General features: G+C 39.3%; 1 protein-coding gene across 3 annotated transcripts in view; it reads left to right on the top strand.

Annotated features, from left to right (window-relative positions):
- ppm1ba (protein phosphatase, Mg2+/Mn2+ dependent, 1Ba) overlaps positions 1 to 18178 on the top strand; it is a 43277-nt gene that overhangs the window by 9204 nt on the left and 15895 nt on the right. The window contains exons 3-4 of one of the 3 annotated variants that reach the window (XM_082557919.1): positions 3306 to 3507; positions 11685 to 11785. The gene's annotated coding sequence lies outside the window, so the exon portion shown is untranslated. Of the gene's footprint in view, positions 1 to 3305; positions 3508 to 11684; positions 11786 to 12836; positions 13272 to 18178 lie in introns of those variants that run through there. The other 2 variants (XM_082557920.1, XM_082557918.1) reach the window with 2 other exon arrangements.

Below are 18178 nucleotides of genomic sequence, written 5' to 3' on the forward strand. Positions count from 1 at the left end.
ATAACGTATGGTAGTATTGCATGTGGGGAATGTCATGAAAAAAATTCCAAACTTGAACTGAGGAAACATTTTTTATCTTCAAAATCACAGTAAATAAAAAAGGAAAGAAAAAAATGCAATATAACGTACTGTATTTACTCATCTCTACACTGCACTTTACTCTGGGTTAAATTTGAGGGATGTTTTTATAGATATGGCACACAAGAAAGAAGAAGTGCTGGGAGGGTTTTCAGACTTGCCTGTAGATTTTTCACAACAGCAGGTTGTGTAACAAGTAAAAAGCCTTAGGGAAAAGCGCTTGAGACATGCCTGTCCTCTTTAGAGGAGAGATAGACATGACAAAAACAAGTGGACATTCAAAGCCCTTAACAAGCAGTGGTTAGTCATTACAAGCTCAAGTTGCACAGGGACAGAACTTTATTTCAGATGTTAAAGGAGATCCCAGAATTTTAAAAAAGTCTGAATTACTGGGAATATTTTCCTTTTAATGGGTTAGTACAGATCATAGTAACTCATCCAGTTTAAGCAGTATATCTGTATCTGTATATATATTTAATATATATCTGGAACACAGTACAAATAACACATGAAACTAAAACAAGATATCACTTTCCTGTGTTTCTGTTTCCTCTCTGTCTTCTTAAGCCATGAGAAATAAGCTTCCTACTTTTTTTCCCCTCTACTTGCCCTTGTCCCTCTCTCTTCTTCTCTATCACACCATTCCCGCAGGAGACTGACTGTGTATCGGTGTATCACCCACATCCATCTCTCTAACCTCCAGCCCTGCCTTCCCTCATCCCCACGAGAGGGAGCAGCAGATCAAGAAAAGGGGAAAGATTCGTGGAAGGAGGGAGGGAGCGAAAGAGAAGTGTTTCTGTGTCCCAAAGGATTGGTCTCTGTCTGTCTAAATCAGGAAGTGAGAATGTGACGGCAGGAGAGACAGAGCAGAGACATCCTTTCAGTGTGTGTGTGTGTGCACCTTGTTGAGCTGAGGTGTCATATATGTGAAGATCACAGCTTCACGCTGGTGGCAACCAGGGATGATGCTCTAAATCACTGAAATGCCAGAGACAACTGTTGTGATATGGGCCGTGTCTGTGTGTGTTTGTGCACGTGAATGTCTTTTGGGACGTTTGATGGAGATTAATACTACTTTTAGAGTCCAAAAGTGAAAATGTTATCTAGTATGTCACCTTGGGGAAAAAAAGTGTGTGACATTGTCTGATATAGACACACACACTCACTTGCACAAGTGGTCTAGATCACCAGTTCTCAGCCTTTTGTGTCTAGTGTATTTGAAAAGCCTGAAAAGTGAACTGAAGCACCCCTTCACTGACCATCCATGAAACTCTCATGTTGAAAATGTGATCATTTTAATTGATTTTTTTGTTATTTAACAACAATAATAATTTAAAGCACAAATAGTAGCCTCGATTTTTCAAGCATGCATCTATTCATTTTAATTCCCATGATATTTATTTTCATTACAACCATTTGTCCATGCTTTTTTATGTAAATGTAAACAAATAAACAAAACACTACTATGTTTTGTTTTTGTTTTATTTTGGTTATCTATAAATATTCTCCCCATCTTACTTAGTTTGGTTGGGAATCACATTATTCATAATACTCACTGTCCCCAGCATATGCACCCACACACAAACACACCTAGCAACATAACATCCGCTGCCTTCCTTGGATGAATAATTAGATGGACACGGAGCTGTCTCTCTGTTTTCCCCTCACACATTAAGCCACATGAATGTAGGCCAACTCACTGTCTTCTTCACTTGCCTCTCATCACAATCAAAACAACACATAGATGTTGTCTTCTCTTGTTCATCAACCTCTGTCTATCCCTTGTTACCGCTATCTATCTTTAACTTTCTTTTTCATGTGGTGTGAGTCACAAAGAATTGTCTTGCAGATCAGCAGCACAACTGTCCCCGAGAAGAGGCAACATACACAGACTCTCACACGCTGACGTTGATATAGTCATAGTCACATCATTATATCTGCATTAGCAGGGAAAGCCCTTCACGCTCCAACACCTACATGCCTTCAGTGCAGCGTCTCATGTGTGTTGTAACTGATTTACAGTGTCCCTGTTCTATCTTGACAGATCATGCTCAGGAAATATGTAGTACATGGCATATTATGTTTGTGTCATATACTTTATATATAGCATAGCTTTGACTTTTGAATACATTTCTTTAATTGAGACCAAGAAATAACCAGAAAAGTTGGTGTATTGAGATAAAAGGAATATATATAAGCAGCACGGAAAGCTGCTTTTATAGTTGCTATTTAAGCACAGTTATAAAGTTTGCTGAATAATGGAAAAAAAAAAAAAAAAACGCAACTAAAGACAAAAATGTCTTATTCAAATTCAAATGGGAATTTATACCCAGCACATCATTTTGACAAATTCCTACACCTTTATTTTTATCCTTTTTAGCATTTTATCTAAAAGACAATGAGAATTGTGGCGATTTGGACACAAAATGTAAATTATAACCATGGATAATAATGATATTCCACTATTTATGCCACATCTTACATACTGAGCTCCTTTTGATTGACTTAAAACCCCCATTTGATGGCAAATCTAGTTCTTTGTACCTAACAAAGTTATCATTAATGTAAAACTGGAATGAGTTCAACTGAGACACTGTCGTGTGCAAAAGCCACATTTTTGCATGCTCATGTTATAAATCTATCACTTTGAATAGCAAATAAGAGTAAAGTACAGACCAGACAAAAATCCTCTATCACTAAAAGGTATAATACACAAATACAGGCAAACATATGAAAAATGGGTTATGTGACTGGGCCATTACCTAAAGCAAGGTAAAGCAAGACAACAGATGAAATATTGAGAAGGGACAGGGGAGCACTTGGCATTTTGGGCACGCACATTATCACGCACTCGTACTGGGTTAGTGTTAGCTGGAAAAGGTTGTGCGTTAGGGTCTTTGACAGTGCTCTGACCCTGGCTGCGATGTTGACATTAGTGGACACATCACCTCTGCTTTGGGAAAAGGCCGACGGTGAGACCGCCCTCAAGCACAGCACAAGGTTCTCTGTGTGAAGCACATGCTTATAGGCTTTGTGAAGGTAGAAGTATTAAATCAGTAACCTCTGCATCTCAAGTTAAAAAATAACTGTATAAAAGCAACTTTTCATATTCATCATAGCTTTACAACACAATGACAAAGTCTGGATATTTTACTTTGCTTGAGCCTTTGTGTGACTTTACTTTCTCATCGTTGTCATGTGACATATCAAGTTTTTGTCTTTCACAGATTGCTGTGCCTATGCTGGAGGACTGCGTGAACAGCAGAAGAACAGCAAAATGCAAAGAAAGAAGCATGTAAATGAATAACGCAACGCTGATTCCAACAACACGTCTGTCATCGACAGTGGAGACGCGGGTTCTCTCAGCCGTGACATGGAATTGGTGAGCAGGAAAAGATGGAAAGATCAACAAGAAAAGCAAACTAATAGGTAATGTTTGCTTGCAGCTTTAACCCTAACAATCTGTCACTCTTGTCTGTGTTGTTGTTTCCTTAACCTCTGCGTCTTCTCCATATGTTTGTCTGAGCACATATGTATGAAAGCCAGAGACGTCTCTGCTGTATGGTGTGGAATGTCAGGCTTGTCTCATCAGATTAGGGTGCAGTGAGGAGGATGGTGCCTACAATTGTACTCAAATGGAGGCACCTCAGCGATGCATACTACAATGCCACCACCCTTGATCTCCCCCACACCGCATGTCCTTGGCACTTTTTAGTTTAAGGGTCTTTGTTCCCCTAGGGTTAGGGGTTAGAACTGCCTCTAAGAAAACTGGCCTGGGGTAACCTTGTACAAATGAGTTTGCTTTGAAGTCGATGATGATGTGGCATTTTACTATATAGTAAAATCTATCCCTATGTAGCTTTTTGCTTTGTTGCAGTTTGTGCTTCAGCTCAGTTTATAGTCCGCTCCCTCCAGCCTCAGCATAAATAGCCAATTTGGCAAAAAACTTTACATAATTTATCTGTAAAACTGTTTTTTTCTCATTCCCTCATTACTCGTGTTTTCCTTCCACTTTTCTAATTTCCTGCATCTTCTAGCTTCACTTAGATTTTCTCTTGACCCCTGGCATCCATCCATCTATCCACCAGCCCTTTGGTGTCTTGTCCATCCCTGTATTTGTCTCCTGTCTAGCCTCGAGTCACACTAAACACAACCTCCATATTATCCTCAACCAATCACCTCTCTATCCTTGGGCCTGACGGTTGCAGGTAGATGTAGCAGGTCTGTCACAAGGTGGCAAATCTGTCATTTGCTGTGTTGTGCACGTGTGTGTTTCTATGTGTTTCAGTGCGGGTGGGTGGGCAGATGAGCGTGTGTATGTTAAGAGGGGCATGAAGACAGCTGTCATGCTGTCTCAGGATCATATGCTGGCTGTCAGAGATGCTGTAAAGAAACTGACATCCAAACCATGCAACACACATACACCGCACATGAACACACAGAGAGAATTTGGACATTTAAAGCTATTTGGGGATTTTTAGAAATACAAATAAATATTTTAAAATGTACATTTTTCAGTGAAAACAGTGACAGTGAAGTATCCTTGCGCCTTAGGGAGGCTGAGCTCTGCTCTGAAACATCTGTTGACAGAGGTCAAGTAAAGAGAAACATTCCCTATTACTAAAATATTTTGATTCATTATTTCTGTTCATCAAACAAAGCAGTAAAAAGTGTTCATAAACATGACATGACTTGCGCTGGTCCTCACATTTGATGTCCCCCTTTTTCAGGTCTTCTCCAGTCTGCTTTGTGTTTGTTTTTTAGTTTTCTCTAAAGTCTGTGCATGTATAAGAATGTACGCATGTGCCTCTGCTTGTGTTTGTGTGTGCATTAATAAATGTGCTCATGCATGTCTACATGTAAGACTGTGTTGGGGGATTTCTCAGGAGAAGGTGAATGTCTCATTTTTTGGTCCCCAGCCTGTCCAGGTAAATAACACATTCACACACCAGTGGGCAAACCATCGACCTCCCCTTTCACGCACATCACCCTTTTCTCGTGTACACTATTGATCCCTCACACTCCTCTCTTCTCTTCTCTTCTCTTCTCTTCTCTTCTCTTCTCTTCTCTTCTCTTCTCTTCTCTTGTCTTCTCTTCTCTTCTCTTCCAAGCTACCTGGTGGTATTTCTTTCTGATGTCCAGTGAGACAGGGGAGCCAGGCAGGTCTCCACTGGCCACAGTGCAGCTGTCGTTTCAGGTTAAAGCAGGCGAGAAGTGGCTGAGGAGGAGGTGGAGAGGAATGAATAAGTGAAGAGGCTGCAGACTGGACTCATGTTAAATGTAGAAAGGCTAACAGACCAGACTGCTGTTGATTTCTCTCTCTCTCTCTCTCTCTCTCTCTCTCTCTCTCTGTGTGTGTGTGTGTGTTAGTGTGTGAGACAGAGAGAGTGAGAGAGAGAAAGAGACTGAGTATGATTCTACGTGTGCACATGGGCGATACGGAGGACCTGCTGCCTGTCCCGCTGAGCTTCCAATTAGCACACACCACTAGAGCAGGACACATACACACAGAGACACACAAACACACACTGAGGACCCTAGAGAGAGGCCTCAAACCTGCCTGTCAGCTGCTGTTAGATCACACTGCACTTAGCTGACACAACAAAACACACAAACACCTACACACTTATATGCAAAGTTTTACAGTGATTAACATTCAAGGATAAAACCTGGGTTCATATTCAGTTAAAGTTGAGGGCGCACTGAACTGCTGCTGATCTGGTTGCTCGTGAGAATATTAAAAGTTACGAATGTGTTCATAAAGAACAGGAAAAGTATTTAATTTAAATTTGCTTCAAGTTCTCTCGAATCCTTCTATCTAATGTATACGAACACACACACACTAACACAATATTATCACACAAAAACCTTCGCTGCACCACCTATTTTGTCCTTGTACATATTTTAATGATGCCATCAATAATGGACACGTTCTGAGGACAGGCAAAATAGGATCTTGCAGCGCTGCCACACACGTATTCAGACGTGCATACGCTCAAAAAATGTGGGTCAGGCTGTGAGATTTCTTAATCTTTAATTAAGAATATCTGCTGGTTTGTCAGTGAGCCCATTAGTGTGCCCTTTGCTGGTGAGCCTCCCTCTCTATGATTGGCTCAGCCTTCTGCACACATAGATAGTGTCTACTATCTACTACCGAACTGTTTTCAGAATAACAAGCCTGCGCTAGATCAAATAAAAGAGAGCTTCCTTTTATTGGTTTGTATATATATATATATATATATATATATACATTTTTTTTTTTTTACTAGATTGGATTAGTAGCCTGCCTGGTATTCGTTTAGAATAATTTTAGCACAGGTCTCAGATGCTTAAGTGTGCATGAAACCTAATTCTAATGGTCTTCGCCATTTTGATGATATGATATTGACATACGGGGAAACTACATATAATAAAATCACATCATGTGTGATAAATTCAGTGACGCTGAACTGATTGCTGTTGAAAAGTCTTCCAATTCTGCTCCAGCAGAGTCATTAGAAAGCATCAGCCAAAGAGGCCTCTGGTAAGGACTGGGAGATGAGATAAATTTAATCTCACTGCACAAGAACACTTCAGCAACTTGACATGAAGCATAGAGATGACAAAGGTCATTATGAATGGCAAAAAATAACAGATTGTGTCCCACTCCTAGGTCCTTCCCAAGTCTGACATCACCATCTTAGTACAACCACTCATCAAGGTCACGAGTCTTTTTATGCAGCCCACACCACCTCCAGTTCTCGCCTTGAACTTTGCATCTTAAGAGCATCTTTCATTAAAGCCAAAACAAATCTACCTTGGTGCGTTCCCTCGGGTGTGATTGACGTGACACCACAAGCTCAGGGCCAAGCAGAAATGAAGACTGAGAAAGAGCTCGGGCAGATGATGAACGAGGATGAACTGAACGCAGACACAGAGGTGGTGGCCTTCTTCCTGCCTTGCTTTGTTAAATGATTTCTTCCAGCTGAACTCTTCCCCCAATATCAGTCAAAAAGAGATCACACAGAGAAAACGAAGATTGCATGTATACCCAGAGTTCCCCGGGTCACCTTGGCATACAGCTCACGCAGTAAATCAATCCATTTATTGCCATTTCAATAACCATTCAGGTTATTTTTGTCACTAGATGCCGTTCACTGTCCAAGTTACAGTCAGAAACTCACAAAGTATTCTTTATATTTTCCAAGATGTGCACATTTTATAACTGTATTTAAATGTAAAAATGAGCTGGTTTGGAAGCCAGTTCAGTTTGATTGAGCTAATCAACACAAATACAGATGCAATTTAAAAATGACTCACTTGTGTAAGGAAAAAATACATTTTAATGCTGCCCATAAATATTTTGGTGGGCAGGATGATGTGCAGACCTACCCTAGAGTAAGTTTCTTTAATTCATGCCCACCTGCCTCTCCTGGCATTTAGGACAAGAAACTGATTGAGCATTCAACCTTTTAAAAGATTTTGAGACCATCAATTTTATATCACAACCCAAACGTGCCTTTTCGACCCCTTCGTGCATGTATTCGCTAGCCTTACCTCTTTTTCCCACTAGATGGAGGTGTGATACTTCCACAACACTCCTTCATCCATGACGCAGCACAGAAAGTAAACTCACCCAGAGGTCTAATTTACAAACTCAGGTCAACTTCTGTAGAGGTAAATACTGAAGATTCTGTATTGTGAGGATTTTTAGGTTAGTATAGCTTGATGTTTGCAATATTTTAATTTATGACCTGGGAGATCTCATGCGTTAAAGACTGAGCAGCTATAGCACAGTGAAATGGCATTAACGCCATGCTCAGAGGCAAATCAAAAGCTTGTTCTACAGGAACATTAAGCCACAGATTTACTACCCTGCACAGGTTTAACCTGCCAGTCTGGAACTGAAGCGGAAACTTCAAAATCAACTGGAGAAAGACACAACGACCATGTTTTCCACAACAGAGTAAATTGAACACTTAAATATGATCCATTTACATATTGCTGACATTTAACTAATTTGTTCCCTTTCTTTCTTTCTTTTTATCTTTCTTTCTTAAATAAGGCTGATTCAAAATGTCACTTGCTGATTAATGGCAACATATGGCTGCAGCACCTGCCCTCTAACACTACTATATAAGCTATGAATGGACATGTTCCTGTGATACACTAAAACCTGTGGGTGTGTCCAAGCATGTGTCTGCCACTGGACGTTATCGGTATGTGATCAAAATAGTTTCTGTGTGTATCTTTCCCGTGCATGTGTGAGATACTTTCACAGTATGACATATGCTTGAAAAACACATATGTCAGCAAGTGCTGGCATATGCGAATGACATATGAACACTGTTTTCACTACACGGGCATGCGTGTGTGAATTTATACATTGAGGGTAAGCCTGTGTGTGGTAGTAGTAATCCGCACCAGGCAGCTGCGCTCGTTCGTATTCAGCCCCAAGGCACTTCTAGGCCTACTTGCTGATTAGGGATCAGAGAGAGAGAGAAAGAGGACAGAGTGAAATGGTATAGAGCGGGGATGAGAGACAAAGAGAAAGAAAAAGGTCCTCTCTCATTTAGTAAAGAGTTTGTTAATGTCTATAATCCCATTAAGCAGGGGGAACAGCTTGACCCCTCACATAACATGCATTAATATGTATGGGCGAGTGTGTGGTTGCAGTGTATATTCTTTTTCTCTCATACAAACAACCCCAGACACTTGATACAGCGCATCCAGGAAAAGAAATTGATTGCCCTTATAAACAATTGATAAGGCCCTAATGTAACATTGCAAGCTGTTAAGGAGAATTGGAGCGGCGAGTCATGAAAATGACATGTAAATCAAATGAGCGTTGTATATTTTCAGGCACAATTTGCCAGCAATTATTGTGTTGACCTGGCTCCTCGGTTGACAAAAGAAACCTGTTCCCTCTGAGGAGCAGGAAATCAGCTTTTCAAGTGCTCTTGTGTTTGAAGAGTGGTGAGCAAGGCAAGGCGTGATTGCTGCACTCTGCAGAGAGGATCGCACATGGGGTGATTTCATACAAGGTGAGAGAAAGCAGTGAAGGCCAAAGCTAGTTGTTTTCTTTTCCTTCACAATATACATGCAAGCAGCACTTAACTCAATGTTATCTCAGCTAACTCACACTGAATCGATCCATGCTGAAAAAAATATGATAAAGAAGAAGATTCAGTATTAAAAAAAGAAAAGAAGACCCTCCAGCTTGTGGCCTCCTTCAACCTAAAGCCCCGATGGATGGATGGATGGATGGATGGATGATATGTGCAAAATATAACCTGAATTCCAAAATGTTGGTTTGCTGTGTAAAATCTAAATAAAAAACAACATACAATAATTTGTGAACCTCAAATGTTATTCACAACAGAATCGTATCACAATAGAAAAAGTATTAAATTTCTAAGCTGAGAAAATGTACCATTCTAAGAAAGACATGAACTCATTTTGAATTTGGTAGTAACATGTCTCAAAAAAGTTGGGGCAAGGCTATGTTTACTACTGTGTAGCTGTGGTAAACATGCGCTTCTGTTAACAGCAGACTGTAAACATCTGGGAACTAAAAGGAGAGGAATGTTGTCCCATTCTGGTCTCATATAGGACTAGTAGTCATGAGTCTTCTTCATCATATTTTTATTTTATTCATACTATCATGATGCACTAAATGTTTTTAATCGATGAAAAGTCTGAACTGTCTGCAGGCCAATTCAGGACCTGGATTCCAGAATTGAGGGTGGGGGTGGGGGGCTTTTTAAGTGAGCACTAATAAAAAGCCAGATGGTTCCTTTCCTCTTTAGTCTGGAGGATGTGTCCATGTTTTCCAAAAAATAATTTAAATTTTGATTTGTCTGACCACAGAACACTTTTCCATTGCGCCTCAGTACATTTGAATGTCACTTGATCTGGAGAAAATGCCAGGATTGCAGGATCATGGTCACCCATGGCTTCTTCTTTGCTTGATAGATGGCAAGATGAACTGCATTCAATGACCTTGATTGGAGGAAGTGTTACTGAGCCCCATGCTGTGATTTCCATGCTTGTTCTTAATGCACTGATGCCTGACTGCCTGAAGAACATGAACATCTAATATTGATTTTTAGTCTTGTCCCTTTTATATTGAGGGACATTATTCAGAAATTCTCTAAAAATCTATACACTCAGTTTTTTGCAGACTTGTTATCCTCTGACCATCTTGACTTCTTAGAAATTCTGCCTCTTTGTGATGCTCGTTTTTGAGATGTCCAATTTTAAAAAACAGATATTACTGGTATTACTTGTGATTGCTTACATGTGTTCCCACTTAACGTAAATAGTTGCAAAATGTTTCTTCAGTTTCTCCACTTAGTTTTCCAGCATTTTTTTCCTGCCACCTCCTGCCACCATCCCAACTTTTTTGAGATTTGTTGCTTCCATCTAATTCAAAACATGCCAATGTTTTCCATGAAATCAAAAAAGTATATCAGTTTAAACATTTGGTGCGGTTTATGTGTTCTATTGTGAATAAAATGAGGAGTTATGAGATTTGAAAATCACTTAATTTTGTTTTTATTTACATTTTACATGTCATTCGAGGAATTGGGTTTGTATTTACATATAAGCAGCAGGATAGCTAACATCTTATGCACTGTATAATGCACTGTATATTAGATGTGATATAACACAAGATTTGCCAATAAGGCTGCAAATCCAAACTGAGTGTTTATGTTTTCATTTGAAAATGAATGTTAAATTCACCTCCACATTAAATACGAACAAATTACTTTAATTGCAGGTCATCATAAAAGCACCACTGCCTCAACAATACCTTCTGAGTGCAACTCAGCAATTTATTTAAATTAATAAGACCCTCCACAGCCAACATGCCCGTTTGGGCTCATAGAGCTGGGCCCAATGGGCTGAGGCTCGTCAACAAGCACGCCCTAAAACACATCCAGCCATCACAGGCACGGTAAACTAGTCCCTTGAATCACTGGGCGTGATAATGGATGGAATTTTGTTTCAACAAATAAAGTTCAACTTATTATTTAATTAGGCTGAAAGTTAATCTTCACTCTTTATTATCTCTAATGCATATAGACCTGTATTATAGCATATTAATATATATTAACAACTCTCACTCTATCATGCTATCATGTAGTTACCTGTGGTCTTACATTTATTTTAGTTGAAGAGAAGCTTCATATGTGAATATAGTTATTTACACAGCATGTAAATAAAGTTGGAGCAACATCTACAAACTGACAGTCATTTGTTTATGACTGATTCATTTAAAAATATTTTATAGATGAATTATAAGTAATTACTCTGTGCTAGTCCTGCCACACACTGTCCAGGGTGTACACTGTAAGACAGCAGGATTAGGCTCCAGCCCCATTCTGCAACCCTGAATTGGATACGCAGAATAACATGGGTGGATTTAATTTAGTAGTAACAGCTTTTTGGTTGCCATATTGTTGAAATTCCTTCTCTGTCATGACACTTTGCTCACTGTTTGTTATTGGGAAATAAACTTAACTTACTTAAGAAAAAAATATATTATAATGTCTATGATTATATCTAGCTTATTAAAATTAATAACCATGGCTTGATGAATTGATTGCCTTTAATGTTTTCAGAACATTAGGTCTAGAAGCTGAAGCAGTCGCTGCTGACCGACATCGATGGAGATCACTAGCTGCCCGATGCGCCGCCCGGCGTAGGAGGAACTAAGTGCTAAGTAAGTAAGGTCTAGAGGTAACTGATGTTTGATGATGGAAATTTCTTACTAATATTTACTTAATGGCTTGGAGGAATCGTCAGTCTGAAGATTGATGATCATTTTTTACATGGAAGATAATTTGAAGATAGTTTTTACGACTTAGCAACCCAAAAAGTTGTTGTGATATTAATTTGGAGTGGATTTAAAAAACGTTCACTATGTGATCCATAGCACAGTGGGTAACAAATGACTGAATTTACTACTTAGAATGTAAATTTCCATTGTCTATGTAACCATTTTGCCTCACACATTAGAGTTTCGGTTATAAAAGACAACCTTCAGTCCATTTCTTCCTAGATTTCCTCAAGGTGCAATTAACAATGTCTCACTTGGCCACAATATTAAAGCCACATGTCTAATGCCATGAAGATGTCCTGTATGTTGACAAAAGAGTTTGGATCAGTTGGGGTATGGACACCAGATCCCATGGTTGTTCTGTTTGGCAACTGGATATTTAGATCCTTTACTTCTTGTTCATTGCGAGGAGAAGCCTCCATAGACTTGCAATCTTGGTAGTTTGTATGCAGGTCAGAACCTAGTGCTTTTTGCAGGGTCCTGCTAGGGGTAGGCACAGCCTTTGGGGAGTGCCATGTGTTGCTTGACCTGTGGCTGTGATTAGGTAATTGGTAACACTGATACTTTCCATAGCTCAGTCCCATGAATATTGTAGCTAAAGGAGTAATTCTCTTTACTCCATTTGTCCTTGGCTTTAATATTGTGGGGGTGATCAGTACTAAGTGTTACAGGGCAATGGAACTGGCAACAACTAAATGGGGTGTTGCACCGTTTTTATCAATTACTTCCGAACTGTGCTATTTATGGCACGCAGGCACCTCTCTTCTGAAAACAGCATATGATCTGAGGAGAAATTATAAATCTCATAATCTCACCAAAGGCAAATAAAAGCTGGATTTTCACAGTTTATGTTTTTAGAGAAACAAATTGACTGGTACATTAGCTGACCAATCGTATCTCAGCTTCGAATCAGTTTTTATCCAATCACAGAAGAGAGCGATAGTCTTGCCCCTCCCAAAAACTGGATGCTGAAAAAGAACGTCATCTACCTTTTTACGTTTAGCTTTAGCAAAAATTAGCTAGGTGTTCAATCATAGATAAATCCTGCCGAACCAAGCGTATTTTCTTTTGAACCGACAGCCTAAGTAAGAGCGATATATTTGGCGCTCCCTGGTATTACAGTGCCAAACATGTATGTAAAAGCCTTACGTCGATGCAGAGACATGTTGAAAGGAGAACTGGTCGTGTGAAACGCTGACTAGCTTACTCAAAGCTAACTGACGAACAGGGGCCGAGAAGCGAAAGTGGCTAATATTAAGGACTGCTAAGCCTATCACAACAACGCTGGGTGTCTTAGCATTTCTACCGTGATCACGAGAAGAGGGGCTGATAGAGGGAGACTGAGAGTGAGAGATTCCTTTCATACGCAGTAAGTAACACTTGGTACTCGGAATGAGCAACGAATCTACACTGGCTAGCGACCCGCTAACGTGTAACGTTAGGCAAACAGTTTGACAACTGTGAACTTCGCTAGCTGGTTAGCTAGTGAAGTTAGGTAACCAGAGTGGCCTCTGTTTTAGGTAACGAGAATCGAGAATTGGCTTGATTTTACTTCAGGATCTCAAAGTACCGTTATTTATATGTCTTTATTTGGACAGGGAGTACGATATTGTCGTTGACGCCGGTGTAGCCACACTTACTAACACGCCCGAGCTCCATTCAGGTGATTTTCACATTAATTGGAGCGTTTCACGCACTTGTCAATATTCAAATGGGTTATCAGCATCGCTCTGCTGGCGGATTAATGATTATCATTCCAACGTTTGGGTCTATCCATGTGATCCGAGAAGGTTTGGTTTGTCTTTATTTGCTTGTGGCATGTGTCGACAGTTTTTCTCCACTAAAATTATTTTTAATCTGATTCATGAATATTTGCAACAGGTGCGACTTACGTGGAACTAGTTTTAATGTGTGTTATTCTGGTTACTGCTTAGCATAAAGCTAGCTTTTGTTTCAAACGTCAACATATTGTTTACTAACAATGTACGTAGTAGAGTCTAGGTTTATGCTTCTATTCCCATTTGCTCCCATGAAGCTCCAGTACAGGGATTAACTTGTTTTATTGCCTTGTTGTGGGTACTTTTATTGGGTTGTTGGTGTGTGTGGCAGTGTGTTTGTGTGACGGTGTATTCCAGAAATGGCAGCAGCATCAGTGGCATGTTTGTGTTGGCACCTTGATGTGAAATCCTGCAATAGCCATGCTCTTTTAGCCTATGACTGCACTGGGTGCATGGGCTTGTCCAAAGGCCTTTATCTATACCCATGTGGTTACGTTAGTGTGAACTGAAAGGGTTCACACGCAGATGCATGCTCAGATGTAGTGGCAAGCCTTGAATAACTGAGAGATTAATTTGTGTTTCTGCTTATGTCTCAGAACAGGGTGATAGTATTGGTTAAGATTCTTGAATCAGCTTGTGGGGTTATGTAAATGCTGTGCACGTGTTTTTATAATGTATCCCAAAGGAACTGAAAGTGGTTTTAGTGCATGCTTAAGTACTCCTATGTTTAAAGTCCCTCATCATTTTTGCCACTTCTGAGAGTTGAGAAATGATGAGAAAACAGAGGTACATGTACACAGTGCAATGCAAAAGTATTTGCTCCCTGTCTGATTTCTTAATTTTTTTTAACCCATTTTTCACATTTACATGTTTCAGATCATGAGACAAATTTTAATATTAGACAAAGCTAACCTGAGGAAATATATAATGTTGAATCAAGAAACCACTTAAATAGAACCTGTCTGACAAAGTGAAGTAGGCTAAAAGAGCTCAAAAGGCAACACATCATGGTACGATCTAAAGAAACTCAAGAACAGCAGAAAAACAAAGTCACTGGCATCTGTCAGTCTGGAAAGTGCTTCGAAGCCCTTTCTAAAACTTTGGGAACCTAGCAGACCACGGTGAGAGCCATTATCCACAAATGGAGAAAACTTTAAACAGTGGTGAAGATTCTCAGGGGCTTTCGACCAAAATTACTCCAAGTGCACATCAGTTACTCATCAAGGAGGTCACAAAATAACCCAGAACAGAATTGCAGCACACTCTGTAAAGTCAGAGATCATGATTCAACAATAAGCAAGCGACTTCTGTGGTGATTTGTTGCTTCAGGATTTGGACAATGATCCAAAACACACCAGCAAGTCCACCTCTGAACGTCTCAAAAAAACCAAAGAGAAAATATAGGTTTTGATGTCGCCTAGCCAAAGCCCAGACTTGAATCCCTCTGGTGTCGCTGAATTAAAACAATTCTGCAAAGAAGAGTGGGACAAAATTCCTCCACAGAAAAAGCCTCATTGCCAGTTATTGCTGCCAATGCTGGCACAACCAGCTAATAGGTTTAGGGGGCAATTACTTTCACACATAGGGTCAGGTAGGTCTCAGTATTTTTTTTTCCTTAATAAATTGAATCATCATTGTATTTAACCAGGTTATCTTTGTCTAATATTATAAGTTTGATGATCTGAAACGTGTTACAAAAATGGAAGAAAAAAAAAATCAGGAAAGGGGGGGGGGGGCACTTTTTCACAGCACAGTATATTGCAGAGAAAGCACCTGCAGTCCAGTATGACATGACACGTGTACTTTCAATCGCTTTGGTCTGGACAGACATCCCCATCATCTGTTCAAAGGACACTTGTTCCAGGAAATTGACAGCTTCAAAGATGAGTCAGCAAAGAGAGGGGGGATCTGTTTGTTTCACTTGTCAAATTTGTTTAAAAAAAAATCAAACTTTTTTTGAGGTAAAGTTGTTTTAATCTTTTTAATCATAACTGAGAACAGTGTGTTATACCAGCTGTTCACTGCCTTCTTTATAAAATCATCAAATGTGGATGTGGCTAATGGGTACTAGCAAAAAGATGATTCATGGCTAAAAGTCAATATAAGCACATTAGTAGAAACTGTATGTTGTGGATTTTCTCTTCAGAGATGGACTCAATTGTAGAGTTAAGCTATAACAGTCACAGCTCAGTTTGTTTTGGGTTTTTTTTTTTTTTTATAAATATTGACTAGCTGCATGTGTGTTTTTATTTTATTTTATATAATTTGTTTTTGGTATTGTGATCTAAGGTGGTCATAGCTTTCTTAGTTAAACTATGATGCCTTAAGCTTCAACTATTTGCCATTGCCATCTTGATATTTTGGTAAATCTGACAGTGACAGACATTTAACAACTTATCAGTCACAAGTTGTTGGCATATGCCGAATAATCGTCCTTTCCAAACATGAGCATAATTTGCAAAAGTTCAATTCATGATGCCCTGGAACTACTGTCAGTCTTCAGAATGGATTTTACTTAGTTCATACAACAGCAGAGCTGTTGGGCTCTGCTATGGGGTTATAGCAAATCTCTCCAGGTAGAGGATAGGAATATAAATCTGAACACAAATAAGATTTAAAAAGAAAAGTGAATACTTTGGGAAAGAAATATGACCAATGGTTACTTTTGAGGTGGTAATGCAGCCATGTCAGTTCATAAGAATAAATCAACAGCACTAAGGTGTTTCCTTTATTGAGTTAGCTTTGAAGTTGATGACTTCCATGCTTCCTTTAAATATGTTGCATTACAGTATAGTTGTTGGGTTAACTTTTTGTTTCCTAACTCCACTACTTTAGTTGTGTCCAACTAAAGAAAGGGTGCAGCAGTGGTATATTGTCATGGGCTAATATCCCATTCAGGCTTTTACTTTTTACCTTAATTTCCCCTTAATCAGCTCCTCAGCATGGTACAGCACCTCTACAGCAAGCTACACTGCTACCATGCTGCATTTCCTATCAGTCTAATATTATCATCATGTCTTTTTCCCCACACAAAACAACAGTACAGTAGTTTAGTAAGGTGATGCTGACTTCTAAGGGTAGATTGGCCATTATATCACACACTGTACCTTTCATGTCATCGAGTCAGGAGAGAGAGCTGTAAGACATTAGTAATAGTTCACTGTGTTAAGCCTGTGGTCTGCATTTGACGAGCTAATCTCACCCTGCGTGGATCCTATCAGCAGCTGACTGTTAAATTGAGTTAACTTGTTAAAGCTATCCTGAAGCTGAGAGTGGTGGTTTTTCTGGGGCGCCTCAAACAGAAACCAGTGGGGAAAAACATTTTGGCCTAGTAAATCATAGCAAATCCCGCCTCTGCTTTTTTGTCACCTTCATAGACTACATGAATGTTCAGACATACATACATGTGGTAGTTCATGTGCAGTCACGTCTGGCCACTACCACTGTTGCTATGACAACCACTCAGCTGCCACTCCAAGCTGGGTAGCCATGGAGACATCAGACTTTGGGTGACATCAGTCTGTGGTGTACAAATTACCTATGCTGGTATTTATTTTTAATGAACACCAGTGGCCTGGGGAATTGGCAACTGCCAAAGATTTAGGCTTTTAACCAAACGGCAATTATCAGGACTGTAATAAAATATTTTTAATGAATTAAAAAAAATTGTTTTAAGTGGTTCAAACTTGAATGTGTATCATATGCCAAAAAAGTCTATTTTTTGGCATATGATACACATTCAAGTTTGAATACAGACTCTGCTTTACCTGTGTAAGCAGTCAAATGTTAAAGGCCCACTTTGAGCCAGGTATGGTACACGTGATGTGTATGTAGTTGCAGCATAGGTGAGAGCAAATAATGTTATTTGGTGATTGTGGAAATTGCTTTGATATCTGCTCAGTGTTGTGTGTGACCGCATTTGTCGTCAAGGTAATAATTCAAGTGTTCTGGACTACTGATGCTTTTCCTCCCTTTGATATGTGATCAGTGACCAAGTGTATTTGTCTGTCATGCACCTGTTGAATATCATCTAAATTTTGGAAGTCACATCAAACGCTTTGATAACAAACCATTGGCACAGTAAAGAGGGAGAAACTTGGATAAGCATTATTTATGTCTTAAAGATCAGAAGATAAAAAAAAAAAAATAATTCTTTTAAAGAAGGATTCTTTATAAAAATTAAAAACAGATTAGACTCCTTTCAATCATTATAGAAAGCAGAAGTTTGAAGGAAAAGTATTTTCTTAATTTCAAAAGTTTATCCACTGGTTACATCATACATAATTTAAAAAACCCAAACCCTTGATCATTACAAAGAAGGGATCTTGTGGTTGTTTTACTCTGGGGTGTACTTTGCTGGCTTCTTATGGGTATGCTTTAGGGTTGGGCGACTGGACGAATATATCGACTACTGACAACAGGCTGAGCCTATCATTGATAGTTTTTACAAGGGCCATTTATTTATTTATTTATTTGCCCATGAGTAAGTTTGCTAATA

This window comes from Aulonocara stuartgranti (assembly GCF_965226115.1).
Source record: "Aulonocara stuartgranti genome assembly, chromosome: 13".
NCBI classification, from domain to species: Eukaryota; Metazoa; Chordata; class Actinopteri; order Cichliformes; family Cichlidae; genus Aulonocara; species Aulonocara stuartgranti.